The 14,136-nt window shown below is 41.9% G+C and overlaps 1 protein-coding gene across 4 annotated transcripts in view; it reads right to left on the bottom strand.

The window, feature by feature from the left end:
• The window catches only part of JADE3 (jade family PHD finger 3), a 133,972-nt gene extending 120,036 nt beyond the window's left edge, over nucleotides 1-13,936 (bottom strand). The window contains exons 1-2 of one of the 4 annotated variants that reach the window (XM_063083551.1): nucleotides 13,621-13,936; nucleotides 10,519-10,650 (exon numbers count right to left, since the gene is read on the bottom strand). The gene's annotated coding sequence lies outside the window, so the exon portion shown is untranslated. Of the gene's footprint in view, nucleotides 1-10,518; nucleotides 10,651-13,620 lie in introns of those variants that run through there. The other 3 variants (XM_063083552.1, XM_063083554.1, XM_063083553.1) reach the window with 3 other exon arrangements.
• Between the last annotated feature and the right edge of the window lie 200 nt (nucleotides 13,937-14,136).

Genomic DNA, 14,136 nt, shown 5'->3' with positions numbered 1-14,136 from the left:
GATTGTGTCATGTGAAAACATACAAATGAAAGAAACATAACAGACAAGAAAGAAAGGACATTTAGGTTCCTTGTCGCACATACTAGATTTCATCCTGCGTGGCCCTCAGTTCATACTTCACAGGATGGGGGAAACTCTCCAGGGGAAAATGCATACCCTCTGCCCTTGGTGCCTGCTCTGAGCGAGCCAGACCATACTATACAGCAGCTATGCAAGAAAGGGATCTCTGTTGCATTTTCTAATGATACAGTGCTCTAGGAGAGATTTGAGTGGGCATAATGAGTTTTTCCAACTCCCTTCTCAACGTGCTCCTCAAAATTGGAGAGATTTCCTATAAAAAGATGTATTTTAAAATGGAATTTGAGAAATCATAGATGGCTCTCACATCATGGGAGCTCTAAGAAATCAGGCCTTATCAGTGTTGCCAACGGTTAGCTTTTTTTAAAAAAAAAAGTGTAAAAATAAAGGCTAGTGATTACACAAATTACTCATTTTGTGGGAAGTTACTCAGGTTTATACACTTAACGGATACCTAGCCTGGGGCTTGGTATATAGCAAGCACTCAATGAGTGTTAGCTGATTCTGAGCTACTTTTTCCATCTTCTTGTATGAAATATTAGCAATGCACTCAATTTTTGGTGAATATGATTCTTCATTGTTGGGAGGGCAAGTCAAACCATCAAAATTGGACATCTGGGCCAACCTTTGGATGTTATATAGGACTCCCATACATCTATGTCTCTAAACTTTTGAACCACAGAGAACAAGTTTTGATATTTTTCCTGTAGACAGCATGCTTTGAAGGCTTGCCTACCAAACATATCACACTTATGGATTACTTAATTTCTCCATTTTAATTAATCAAAGACAAGAAAGGGTTCTATTAAACATGACATAATATATTCAGTATGTCAGACATTGCTCAGCATTTTATCCTTAATATACCATTCATGCCACACAACAATCCTAGTGGTTATTAACAACTTAATTTTACAGATGAGGAAACTGAGGTACATAGGGGTTAAACTCACTCGAGGCTGCATGGCTAGTAAAAAAGTAGCAGCAGGATTCAAACTTGGGTCTCTGCTTCTCTATCCCTTCTAGCATTCAAGCTCTAGATAACTAGTTTACCATAAATGGTAGTATAATTCTAGCAATCTCACTCCCAGGTACTTACCCTAGATAAATGCAAACTTTTGTGCACACAAATACCTGCACATGAATTTTTTTTTTTTTTTTTTTAATGGCTGGTAGGTACGGGGATCTGAACCTGTGACTTTGGTGATACAAGGCTGTGCTCTACCCAACTGAGCTAACCGGCCAGCCCTGCACATGAATTTTAATAGCTGCTCTAACTCATAATCACCAAAAACTGGAAACAACTCAAATACCCTTGAATGGTGAATGATTAAACTGTGGTACATCTGTACAATGGAATACTACTCAGCAATAAAAAGGGATAAACTATTGATACATACTACAACTTTGGATGAATCTCAAAAGCATTATGCTGAGTGAAAAAAAAAAAACAAGACTCAAAATAGTATACACAGTTTGACTCCATTTATGTGACATTCTCAATATGACAAAACTATGGTGATAAAGCACAGATTAGTGACTGTCAGGGGTTGGGGTAAGAAGAGATTATAACTAAAGAGCTAACTCAAATGAAGTTTTTTGGGTAATGGAACTGTTATGTACCTTGACTGTGGTGGTAGTTACACTGATCTATGTATGTGTTAAAATCCACAGAACCATATACAACCAAAAAAGTCCATTTTACTGTACACTTTTTTTTTTAAGTCAATAGGTCCTCTTCTTTTTGGCCAGTACTAATTTCTGTACTTCCCACTTACTATACACACTTACTATAACAGTTCCACTTACCACTAACAATAGGACTTAAAAATCAAAATAATTACACTATAATGTGAAACAAAGAACCATTATCAGGCCACACGTTCAAACTGAATAATGACAGTCATCTCTTTAAGTAAACATTCCTTAAAACTTAAATGAATTTGAGTGTTTATCTCTTTAAAAATAAAAGCATTTCACTAAATTAGATGGCATGATATTTCATATAGCAATTTGCACAGTAAAACAAAAATAAGCAATCAAAATTAAACGTGGGAAGGAGAATGTGGACAGAATGAGTATGTCAAGAACAGGCTTGGCGGTTAGCTCAGTTGGTTAGAGCACAGTGCTATAACATCAAGGTTAAGGGTTCAGATCCCCATATTGGTCAACCGCCAAAAAAAAAAAAGAAACAAACAAAAAAATACCACAACGATGGCTCTTTCTACAATTTTTATTAAAATTCATTCATGTTTGACTGGTATAATTAAAAATAGAATTCTTAAAAGAATAAAAAAATCTTTCTAGATTGACATGAATATAGTTTGCAAATTGCAATATCCTAACCTCACAGAGCTTCCATTACCTTTGGGGACCTCTTGGTGACTCCACTTATCAGGTCAGGCTCATACCCTACTTAATACCTACTGCCTCACTAATAGGACAGTGGGCACTCAACAAATGTTTGCTGAACTGAATTGCACCTGGCAGTGTGGGGAACAAAAATGACAAACGCATGGTCACTAACAAAACCTATAATCTAGATAAACTAAATCATGCTCTAACCTCGAATGAGGCAAATTATTACTGAGTGCTAATAATGTGCTCAGTAATTACAAAGGCATACATAGAATTCTGGAAGAGAGCAAGACAAACATATAACATACTGCCAGTGGTATAGAGGTTTTTAAAGCCTAAAACAGACAGAACCCAAATCAGAATAAATTATTCCTGGCTCCCTAGCCATTTACAAAATTATAAAATTCAAGGGGGTAAAAAAAAGAAAAAGAAATGGGGAAAACTAATCTGTACTGAGTTTCTATGCCATGCAATGCATTAGACATTTATATAGATTAAAACTTACATTAGGACTCAGGTTTCAGCTCAGACATGTGAAAGCACTGGGATGTCATCATTTCCACCCTTATACCAAGAAAGAAGCTAGATAAACTAAAAAGCAACTACTTTTCTTGGAGCTGTCAGAGAACTGAAGTTACAGGACAAAGCACTACAGGTGCCTACAAGGAGATTCAGGATCCAAGCATATAAGCCCGTAGTAAGATTAAACTAAAAATTCTGACAAATTACTGGAGGCCAGAGTATGGGCTGGAATGAGAGCGTGAAGCTCCTGGGCTCCACATAGGGGGTTCCCACCCTCATAAGCTTTTCCTACAGGAATCCCACCAAGCTCTCACAGGGAGGATCAAGGAAAATCTCAGAGAAAACTCCCACCATGGTGCTGGCTGGCTGAGGAGAACAGCACCCACTTTGAAACCCACCCAGACCCCTTTCCTTTATCTCTAGTACAGAACAAAAGGCTTCATCTTCAGGGGGAAAGACTTAAAACCCATGGCTTGAGAACACTCGTGGATATCCACTACAGCTGGGGAAAAGGAACAGGGGGAAAAGAAAAAGAAACCACCTGTGGAGGAGGAACAGAAAATCTTATCAAGGACACACTCAAAAACCAGGTTCCAGCACCTGCCTATGTCTGAGGCTTAATCAGCTCAGAGAACTCCCTCCTCCCCTACCAACCACCACCTGGCAAACCAGCTATGTGGTTAGTAACAGTGGAATAACACTCGGAGAGCTGTAAAAAACAGCTCTTGGGAAGCAGCACAAAGGAAAACCCCAATGCAAGTCAAAAAGAACGAAATCTCTGGTGTCCACAGCAAAAACAAACATAGAACATAGGCCAACTCTTGACTAGATTAACAAAAATCCTCACACTAAAGGCAAAAAGAAACTCATGTTCTTCTCCAAACATATCAAATATTTACTTCAGCATCTCCTGCCCAGGTTCAGCTTTCAGCATGTTTATGAGGCATAACAAAAGGCAAGAAAACACTCCAAGTGCTTTCCTACAAGTGAAAAGCAATCATCAGGTTCAGAATGAGTATGACACAGATGTTGGGACTATCAGAAATGAAATGTAAAAGAACTATGATTAATATGTTAAAGACTCTAATAGAAAAGGAAGATAACATGCAACATGAGACAGATAACTTCAGCAAAGAGATGGAAACTATAAGAAAGAATCAAATGGAAACACTAGAAATAAAAAACACAGTAAAAAAGCAATGGGCTCAGGCTGGCCAGTTAGCTCACTTAGTTAGAACATGGTGCTGTTAACACCAAGGTCAAGGGTTCAGATCCCCATACCTGCCAGCCACCCCCGCCAAAACAAAACAAAACAAAACAAAACAAAACAAAAACACCAAAGGGCTCAACAGTAGACTTGACAGCCAAGGAAAGAACCAGTGGGCTTGAAGATCAAGTTTATTGATCAGGTCCATACAAATTAAAACAAAAAGAGACAAAAGAGTAAAACAGCAACAACAACAAAAAAAACCCCAACATTTATGGAGCAATAACAAACAATATAACATACTTGCAACTGGAATTCCAGAAAAAGAAAAAAAAATAGAGATTGGGGCATAAGATTTACTTGAAGAAATAATGGCTGATAACCTTCCAAAATTAGTGATAGAAACCACAGATATAAGAAGTTCAGATCCACACTTCAAGCAGAATATGAAAAAAATTTTAAAAAGTCATGCCTAGGCATTTCACTTTCAAACCACTGAAAACTAAAGATCAAAAGAAAATCCTGAAGGTATACAGAGGAAAAAAGACACATTAACTATAGAGGAACAAGGATAAGAATTATAGCACACTCCTCATCAGAAACCACGCAAGCAAGGCAATGATGGAGTAATATGTTGAAAGAGGAAAAAAAATCGTCAACCAATAATTCTATATCCCACAAAAATGTTCTTCAAAAGTGAAGAAGGGGGCTGGCTGGTTACTCACTTGGTTTGAGCATGGTGTTGGTAACACCAAGGTCAAGGGTTCAGATCCCCCTTCTGGCCAGCTGCCAAAAAAAAAGAAGGAAAAATAAAAAATTTTTTTAGACAAACAAAAACAGAGTTAACTGCCAGGAGATCTACCCTAAAAGACATGTTAAAGGAAATTCTTCAAGCAGAAAGTTTATGATTTAGGTGGGAAACTTGGGATTAGCATAAAGAAATGAAGAGCACTGGAAAAGGAATAAATAAAGGTAGAATATAATCTTTCATTTTTAAAAATGTTTGAAAAGCCAACCCAGACACCAGCCAAGGGCCAATCTAGTAAGCAAGCTTTCTAAAGGTAGCAGCCTCAGGCCCAGTGTTAACGACACTTTTCTACAAAATAGGGTATATGCAAAAAAGAGAACAAAACAAAATATCTCTACAGCTAACGTCATAATTAACGGTGAGAGATGGAATGCTTTTCAAGATTGGAACAAGTTTGAGCCGGCCCGTGGCTCACTCGGGAGAGTGTGGTGCTGATAACACCAAGGCCACGGGTTCGGATCCCATATAGGGATGGCCGGTTGCTCACTGGGTGAGCGTGGTGCTGACAACACCAAGTCAAGGGTTAAGATCCCCTTACCTGTCATCTTTAAAAAAAAAAAAAAAAAAAAAAGATTGGAACAAGTTAAAGATATCCTCTGTCACCACTATAATTTTGAAAAAGAAAAATGCCAGAGTACTCATATTACCTGATTTCAATACTTACTAGAAAGCTATAGTAATCAAGACAGTATGTTAATGAAAAAATGATAGACACGGAGATCAATACAACAGAGAGCCCAGAAACAGCTTCCATACAAGATGTCAACTGACTTTTGACACGGGTGCAAAAGCAGTTCAATGGAGAAAGGACAGTCTTTTCATCAAACGGTGCTGGGACAACTGGACATCCATATGCAGGAAAATGAACCTCAACACATACTTCACATTCATGCTGGTGGGGAATGAAAAATGGTAGAACCACTTTAGAAAATAGTTTGGCAGATCTTCTGTCAAATCAAGACTGAGCAATCCCACTTCTAGGTATTTACCCAAATGAACGGAAAATTTATGTCCACACAAAGACCCATACACTAATGTTTACCACAGCTTTACTCATAATCACCAAAAAACTAGAAGCAACCAAGTTGTCCTTCAACAGGTGAATGAATAAAGTGTGGTACACCCATACAATGGAATGCTATTCAGTGATAAAAAGAAACAGACTATTAATTCACAAAATACGGATGAATCAAGTAAAAGAAGCCAGACAAAAAAAGGCTATATACTGTATGATTCCACTCATATGACACTCTGGAAAAGGCAGGACTATAGTTAAAAAGGTATATATAAAAGTTTATGCAGTGAAAAGTCTCTCTCTCATTCCCTACCCATGTATGCCCCAAAAGTATCAGTGTCCTGAATATCCTTCCAGAAACATTTTATGTCTATATAAGCAAAAATGTACATATTATTGCACCCATTCACTGTCTATTTTACATAAATGGTGGCACACAATGTTCTGCTTCTTTTTCACTTTGTACAGCTTAAGAGATCAAGAAACATCAGTGTAATATTCCACTACATAATCGAGCCTCAACTGTCACATAGATCTTTTGCTATTACAAACAATATTCCAATTAACATGCAAATATTTGTTGAATAAATTTCTGGAAGTACTTGCTGGGTCAAATGATATGTATGTTTATAAATTTTGAATGCTAAATAAAATAAAATAAACCAAAAAAAAACCCCAAAACAAATAAATTTTGATGGCTCTTTCCAAGTCCTTGACTTTTAAAATGTCAGGGATTTTTCATTTTTAATTTTTATCTTAGGAGGAAAGAAAGGAAGCTAAGATGTTATCACCAGGCAATTTTACAGAGGAATGTACATCTCTAAGATGTAGAAAATGAGCCTTGTACTCGGTTTCCCACATGTGCCTCCTAGGGTCCAGTTGCATTTTTACGTAATATATTTCAGGCCACAAGCTGTTGTAGAACATATTTCAATTATGTGAAAAGTGTTACTCAGATCTTCATGAACAACGGTCACAGGCTGATGCCCCAAAACGGTGGTTCCTAGCCACTCACTTCACAGTACAATGTTGGATTCTTCACTGCAACCACAGGGAAATATTTAAATCTTGACCAAAGAAAACGTATCTACAAAGAATCATTTGTCATTATTACAATACCCAAATATGGATTTCTTCTCTTAGGTAAAAAATATAAATCACATAAAGGTTTCAAGGAAAAGGTGCAAATGTTTCTCTCATGTCTTAGGTGGTGGTGGATTCCCAAATAACAGTCGTTCTGCTTGACTATAAAATCTAGCACAGTCAAGTACACTAGGGTTTTGGTAATAAAGCTTGAGCAGGAGGTTGAGGAAATCAAGAGGTTTCTTCAGTAACAGACACACAAGATGCGTGAGCAGTTAAGCCACTCATAAGAATATCTACATCCAAAACCAGTCTCCCTTTGGCTTACTTCTAGAAAAACCATCACTCTGTTCCACACTTGGTAAAAGAGAAGGTTTTTCTAATAGCACAATCATACTTAGTCTCTAAAATGCACCACATTCATGCATGGGTGTTTAACAAAACTTATCAAAGGTTAAAAGCTTACATTCATTACTAATTATTATGCATTATTGTAGAAATGGCTCCAATATTTTCACTTCTCCTGTATCCACACCCTTGAATAGTCCCTTCCCACAATGATCCAGGACTTGGCCATGGAAGCACTTCTGTGCTTTAGCTGATGGGACAATAGCAAATGTGACACAAGCAGACACTTGAAAAGTGCTTGTGCACTGGCGTTTGCTCTCATTTACTACTCTTTGTGACTTTGAGACTACCATGTTAACAAGTCCAAACTAGTCGGCTGGAGGAGAGACCACGTGGAGCAGAGGTGAGCCATCCCAGCCTAGGACCTCTCGGACCAACCAGCCTGCCAACCACCAGATGTGTGGGTGAGGCCATTCTAAATCATCCAGCCATCAAGTAACCACCCTCCTCCCCAAAAAGGCTACTTAAAAGTAAATATGTTTGTGGCCCAGTACATATGGGAAGGGGAAGAGAACACTGGTTTTTCTCCTGTGAAGTTTACTCTGTACATAAGAAAAAGTTTCAAGCAGAAAAACTTACAGTATCTGGATGAGAATAAATAAATAGATAAGTATTGAAAAAAATGTTTAAGTCTTCCCAGATTCTCACAAATGTGCTGTCTGCCATCACAGATGGCACATACATACAAAAAAACATTTAAAAACTTCCATTTAGTCACTGAAGTATGTATCTTTATCATGACATATTTAAACCAAAGCCTTATTAGTCAAGAGTTCCATGTCTAACACTGAACAACTCAGGTTTCCAGGAATTACTTTTTCTCCCAATTCTACTTTTTTCCCCGTTTGACAGGGTTCAGTGAAAGCTGAAAAAACTCCCTTAATGCAGCCTAAAAAGCATCAGATGTATGAGCCTAATTAAATCTCCTTCCAGAAGCATTTCTAAAGTTTCTTCCAGCATCACAGCAACTCTTTTTAGCTATATTTATGGTGGGCAGTAAGAACTGTTGAAGATCAACACATTTGGGCCAGAAACATTGCCTCTATTGGATCGCAAGTTGGGACACTGAAGGGGAAATGACTCTCTTAAACCATTTTTGTTTAGGCCTCACTAGACACTTTTCTGGATTAAACACACTCACTCACATTGCTGTGGTTTAAGAAAAGGTTAAAAACACCTTCCAGCAGCCTCCCATTGTCCTTAGAATAAAACACAATCTCCTTAATGAGATCCCATAAGGCCCTGTCAATCTTTCCCTGCCTACCTCATCTCCTTCCCCAGGTCCTAGCCAAACCCCTGTGGATCCTTTCCACATCATTCTCCCATCTCAGTGCCCTCACAACACCTGCTATTCCCTCTGCCTGGCAATCCCTTCTCTTTACCTTCTTCCTTGTTTATTACTGCTCATTCTTGAGACCCCAGAGCACCCTGCTGGTCTCCCTCACAGAGGCATTCACCTCTTACTTGCTACATGACCTTGAGCAAGTTACCTTTGCTTCACCTTTCTGAGCCTCACATCTCATAGAAACATTCTATGTTAGGTACCTAACACAGTGCTTGGCACATAAGAAATGGTTAACAAATCATTGCTGTTGTTATTATTATCCCATATGGTAATCTCCATCATAGCTCTTAGTACAATTAGCAATTAGATATTTGTTAAAAAAACAGAAATGCCCCCTTGGACCCCCCACCTTAATACCCAATACTTTTCATGCTATTTCCCCACACACTGTGTTTTTGTAGAGGAAGATGAAATGAATGTTTACAGAGAAACTACTGACTCCATTAATTCTCACTATCACCCTCAGAGATGTGGTTTAGCAGATGAAGAAACTGAGGCATGGAGAAGTTAAGTTACTGGCCAAGCGGTAGAACCAGAATTCAAATCCAAGTTGGCCCGACTCCACAGCCTGTGCTAGGTATATGACACCAAAGGCTTCCCTAACTTATGAACCTTGTCATCTAAGATCAGCAGGTCTCAGAGAAGATGGATCTTCATATTTACATCCATCTTAAACAACTCCTAGATATCTACTCTTCAGATTCTTAACCGGGCTGGTATTCCCATCACCTCCTCTAAACCACTTCAGCAGAGCACTCTTCCCTGACTATGAGAAAATTCCTTACTTCCTTTCTACCAGAGCTCTTAAGGGGATGAATATCTTTCACCTGTTATATCCCTAGCAAATAGAAGGCACTCAATACATGTTTGCTGAGTGAATTAAATAAAAATGTTGGTGAATATATTATGGCTGCAAAATTGGGGAGTGGAGTGAATTTTCACAACAGTATTAAAGTCTGGTACAGTTAGAAATAAACTTGACAAGAATAGTGAGAAGGGGGGGTATGTTAACCACTTTTACAACTGACAGTGATTTCTATATCTAGCACTAAAGTCCACATGATTTACAAATATGTAATTCACAGCTCTAGGTAGACTTTACCTTTGGGGCTCTCCTTTACTACCAATGTTCTGCTATACCAGGTGGCTGCACCAAAGCCACTCTCCATAACAGTATGCCCTTGACAAGTACCAATCTCTCAGTGGTTACTCTCAAATGGTTTGGAAAAAGAAACAGAAGGAGCAAATGATAAAGCAAGTGAGAGCAAACTGTTAATAATGGATGACCTTGGGAATACTGTGAATTCTTTGTACTATTCTTGCAACATTTTTATAATTATAGTATTATATCAAAATAAGTTTTTAAAATCCAGGAATAATAATAAGTTTCCCAGGAGATTCCACCACACAAGGTCTAATGTACTGGACATTTGGTACCATAATCTCTTGTCAGCCGTCCCAAAAAACACGTTCAGGCTCGGGTTTCCTGGCCTATCAGCCAGTATCAAGGGAAAAGGAATTCCTTGGGTAGCAGGGCCTGGCCATGGCTTCTGGGTTGGAGCAGAGATTAAATTATTTGCTACTTGAAGAGTGTTTATGAACTCATTGGTGTCTCCTATTGGTGAAAACCCCAGTACTATTTCCCTACCCCAGGCCCCTTACTTTCTTCAGTCAGTTACCCTCGGAGTTCTTACCTTCCTTTTCCCAAGGCTAGCTATGAGATTAGGCAAGTTTTTCCCAGGACCCTTCTTTCTTGTTCTCCCCCAAGAGAAGCATAGAAGCAGTTCTGATGGTAAGAGCTTTGTTGCTATTGTCTACGGAAAGACCTACAAGGAGGAGGCAAAGAACAACCATTGGTGAGTCGCCAAGATTCGAGAAAACAAAACTTAAAGCAGTAGTTACTTGATCTGTAATGACCACTTGCTAGCACCCTATTATTTGTTCATCACTTCTACCCATTCATCCTAGATTTTCCCCACCTGGCAAACCAGAATGCTTCAGCTTTCCCAGGCACTGTACCTGGAACAGCAGAAACTTGTGAGCCATTCAAGTGTCCCCATTTCAGGAGAGTCACCCAACACCCACCTCTCACCTATAAGGTGAGGTAAGTAAAGGTCATAGTAAATTATCCCCTGATGAGAGATTTTCATAAGGTAAGCCAGCATATGTCCACTATCTTCCTCAGCTCCTATTTTATGTAAGCTCCGTGAGGAGGTAGGTGTATTATGTCCCATGGTAATGTCCAACCTCATTTTTGGCCCAGCTGTCTGTACCCCTAATCAAGGCTTATAAGAGCCTTCTGTAATGCCATGTCTTCACAAACACCTGATGCCTCCTGCCTCCCCCATTTACCCCAAAATATTTGCCTCGTTCCAGCGAGACCTCAAAGAAGTGGGCGAAAAGAAAAGATGGCTTTATGTAGCTTAGGGGAGAAACCGGTTGTTATGGGTGGCGGAACACAAGAGAGGGAAAAGTCAAACTTTTTTTTTTTTTTTTTTTTTTTTAAAAAAGATGACCGGTAAGGGGATCTTAACCCTTGACTTGGTGTTGTCAGCACCACGCTCACCCAGTGAGCCAACTGGCCATCCCTATATGGGACCCAAACCCGTGGCCCTGGTGTTATCAGCACCGCACTCTCCCGAGTGAGCCACAGGCCGGCCCAAAGTCAAACATTATTAAAGGAGAGGGCCATACTAAAACCACCAGCCCTCAACATCCTTTGTTCTTTATTTTAACTTTCACCAACCCATACTTCTCAGCCCTATACCATCACCTGTCCTGCTCCTGGAAACCCCTCTACAGGTCAGAAGGTGGGTCACGGGTACCTCAAGGCTGCTTCCAAGTCATTCCTGACTCCCAACTGATCACAAACACTTCAGGGAGGAGTGGGAGGCCCTTCTCCACTTTTCCCTATGTGTGACCAAGATTCACACCACATTGCCAAGGCTGAGCAACATGACTCAGAAAAGAGGGAAGACAGAAAGTGTGGATTCTAGAGCCAGACCTGCACCCCTGAATATTCCAGAATTGACTGGACAGAAAATGCAGAGAACTGTTTCAAGGCAACAATAGTGGGTTAGGAGCTCTTCTCTAGTAAACAAAAGTGTACAGAAGAGCACAACTGAAAAAAAGGTGGCAATGAGGGTATCTAACACTGGTTGAGAGCTCAATATGTGCTGGGCACTGAGAAGCACTTCCCAAAGGTCTCAGGTAATCCTTGAAGAGAGAGTATTATCCTTTACAGTTCGAGTATTTAAGCTCACAGCTCACATTAAATGAAAGAGAAAGTGATACGTTATGGAGGTGGAATACTCCTAGTCTAAAGAAAAAAGAAAAAAATCTATTTTTACTTATCTAGAAAGTCATCACATGAGAACTACACTAATCCTGGTACAGAGACCAGGATTCACATTCCCGTAGTTACAGATGTATGAAAGTATTAAAATAAATAGAAACCCCAATGCTTTATTCAGGCCGACTTCTCTCTCATCCCAACTGTTACCCCTAATCCTACCCCCAGGCTGACAAGAAGTGGCTGCAGGGAAGGTATTTAAGAGAAGTAAGAGCTGGTCGGTTAGTTCAATTGGTTAGAGCATGGTGCTGACAAGAGAACTACTCTGGGAATGTGGATTCTGGGTTGCTTAAACTAAACAAAGATGTGCAACCTGTTTTTACTTATTTTGCATTATTTTCCTAGTTTGGAGAGCAGCAGACAGTTATCTTTATCAGACTGAATACAGGGATTGAGGTCGCCTTTCCTTCCAGGCCACTGCAATCACCGTTAACACGGGTTTGATTTTTTTTACAGTCAGACGGTGGAGGGGCGGTGGGGATCTCATCCTCAGCTTCACAGATAAACGCGTCTCACGGAAAACAAAAACAAAAAAACAAAACAAAAAAAAAACCCCTCGCGCTTAATTGGAGCCATGGATTTTCCTCGCAACTAGAAAGTCAGAGAAGCGGCCGAACAAGTTTCTTGCCAAATCCCTAGGAGCTACGTATGTCCCAGGGCTCCATCAGTGATATAAACTTTTAAATTTTAAACATGCCTTCACATACCACCATTAGGGTCAGTCACTCGAGATCCCGCCCCCACTTCCCTCCTCACAAATAATAAACGCAGGTTGCCCCGTGCAATTTAAAGCCAGACTCCGGCAAAGCTGTGGCTCTACTCTGAACAGCGGGAGAAAAAGACTGCAGGCTTTTTTTTTTTTTTTAATCTATGGCCCCCAAGGCGGAGGAAATAGAACGAGCTCGAGAGCTGAAGAAAAGTTAACAACTTTGTCGTGCCTAGCGGTGGGAAAATTTCCCCAAAGACTTGCAAAGCCTTTTTCCCACCCCCAGGGCTGCCCGGAGCTGGGCGGCCGCGGACCCGAAGCGTCCGAACAATGACGGGAGGGGGAGGGAAAGTTCGGCGGCCCGCGGGGCGTCCGCCTTCCTGCACGGTGGGCACCCGGACCCTCCGGGGTGCCTCGCCGCTCCCCGCACTGTCAGCCCTCCCCTCTCCAGGCATTCGGTTCTTCAAGTCCCCAACGGCCAAACAGCCAGGGCGCCCCCTCGCTCCCGGGAGCCTCCGGCCACAAGCGGCCGCGCACAGCAGGTCCTCCCGCCACGGGTCTGGCCCCGTGAGCCCCGAAACCAGGCAGAGGACAGGGAAGGAAGGGGCGCCGAGAGAAGACACTGGAGGTAACAGCCACACCAGTTATGGCGCTCAATTCCTGCCCGGTGTAGCCGGGAGTCGCAGCCGAGCTCGTGCGTCCGCCCCCGCCCCCCGCTCGGGCCACCAGGCACTTTACCTCAGCCCACACACGCTCTCGGCCCGAAGGCGCTGGGGACGCCGAAGTCGACCGCGATGTGGAGCCGAAGCGACCCGGAGCGCCGTGAGGCCGGGTTGGGACACTGCGCTCCGCGCCGCCCGCTCGCACTCCCCGAGGCCGCCACTCCCGCGGCACAACCGGCGCGACGCCCCCAACCTCGCTCGCGCCGCGTCTGGCCTCCGTGGCGCCTACCAGCTGGGTCGCGGCTTCTTCCCGGCTCCACACTGGGGCCCGGCAATTTGCCGGGCGAGTCCGGTAGGGATGGAAACCGCCCCCCTAACCTCTCGCTTTCTTCTCTTCCCTCCCTCGCACCTGCCCCCTAATCCCCTCCGCACCCCCGCATCCCCGCCCCGGCCGCCTGAACCGGCTCCCGCCCTCGGGCCTCGCCCGCCCGGCCCGTCAGGCCTCAGAGCTGGGCAGGCGGTTGGGCGGCGGCGGCGGCTGAGGCGGCGCGGAGCACTATTGTATTCCTGACACTGTGCGCTCCCACGCTCC

The sequence above is a fragment of the Cynocephalus volans genome, chromosome X (assembly GCF_027409185.1).
Source record: "Cynocephalus volans isolate mCynVol1 chromosome X, mCynVol1.pri, whole genome shotgun sequence".
NCBI classification, from domain to species: Eukaryota; Metazoa; Chordata; class Mammalia; order Dermoptera; family Cynocephalidae; genus Cynocephalus; species Cynocephalus volans.
The sequence above is the reverse complement of the archived record's forward strand: the minus strand, read 5'-3'. Positions and strand labels throughout refer to the sequence as shown.